A 1,695-nucleotide genomic window follows, 5' to 3' on the forward strand; every position below is an offset into this window, starting at 1 on the left:
TAATTGTAATTAGAGCTTTTGTCATTAACACTGAAATCAAGATTTGGCTGATGTAATTCTCTCTCTCTCCTAATCATTACTTACATCATTCTTAGTGTTCATCATTGTTCATGAAGATCACATCAAGATTTGTATGAAATCTGGACTCCACAGACATAGTTTCCTATCTTTTTATATGAGATATAGTAATGAGTTATGGTCATTGTGACCCAATTTCATGCAGTTTGGACATGTAAAAATGGTTCAAATAATTTATGCAATACAATATGTCACAATTGGTATGGCAGATTACACCATGTTAGTAAAATACTCATTTGAAGAGTTCTACTAAGTGTTTTGCAGAAATTCCAGTTGGATTATAAACTCAACACCTAAATGAAACTTTTAAGATAAGAATCACTCATTTTGGATGAGTTAAGAGGAAGATATGGCACCATAAAGTTACATGCACACATCTGTCATTAGTTGACATATTGCACACTTAACTTTAATAAATTGGTTAATGCCTCAAAACTTCATATTTTTGAGTGAAACTGGGTTCATATGAACCCTAACTCATAAAAGAATATTTCAGAAGAAGAATCATGTACTAAGAGCAAGTAATAAAAGAGATATTAACACACAAAGTAGGAGTTACCTACTGATGGTTTCACATTTTGCACACCTAAAGTGTTTTAGGTGTTTGGAGGTCAAAACTCCATATTTTCATGTGATTCTACTTGCATGCAGAAGATAACTTATATAGTTAACTCTCAAAGGAAGAATCATCCTTTCTCATTGAGTTTTGAAAGAGATATGGTCATTAGAACATGTATATACAAATCTGTCAGTTTTGGACAGATTGCATACTCCTTTTGTTTTGAGTAGTTGTAACCTCAAATCACCATATTTTTGAATGAAATCAGTGGAATTTGAAAGGTAACTCATTAAATTAACTTTCAGAAGAAAAATCAATGATTTTGGATGATTATTTAGAGAGTTATGGTTGTTTAAAGTAGGGTTTACGTACTGAAAAACTCCCAGATACACATGCATCTTGTTTTGAGTATTTGGGGAGTCAAAACTCAATGTTTTTGAGTGAGACCAATTGGATTAAAACCCCAACTCAATAAATGAACTTTTAGAAGAAGATTCATGACATTTGAACATAATATTTGCAAGAAATAGACGATTTATGCACATTCATGAAATCTGTCAGCACTTAAAATGCCATTTTTTTAGGAATCAAACCCACATGCAACATGATTTTACCTATTTTCTTGAGTTCTAATGTTTGGGTCATAGATTACCACCATCATATGAATATTTTTACATGTTTTTGGTGTGTAATCTCTCATTAAAACTCAGAATTTTCGGAGGTTAGAAGAAGGTAGTTTAAAATGCAAGAAAAGTGGGTTTTCCCCCAAAGTTTGCAAGAAAATAGTGGAGATGAAGTTGTTATCTTGATTGATGATGAGAAGGATGCAATATCTACAAAATCTTCGCTATTTTGATGGAGAAATATAAAGAAATTGGCTGGAATTAAAAGGTTGAAGAAGGTGATCTTTGAGAGTCTCTTGAGTTTTAGAGAGAGAGGGAGAGAGAGTTTCAAGTTTTTGAAATGTGAAAAAATGAAAAATAATGATATTTATTTATGGATTTTAGGAGGGAGAGGGGGGTGGCCGGCCATTGGGGGGGGGGGCCAAGCCCAAAAAT

Source organism: Cynara cardunculus (genome assembly GCF_001531365.2).
Source record: "Cynara cardunculus var. scolymus isolate 2C chromosome LG 2, CcrdV1, whole genome shotgun sequence".
In the NCBI taxonomy this organism is placed as follows: Eukaryota; Viridiplantae; Streptophyta; class Magnoliopsida; order Asterales; family Asteraceae; genus Cynara; species Cynara cardunculus.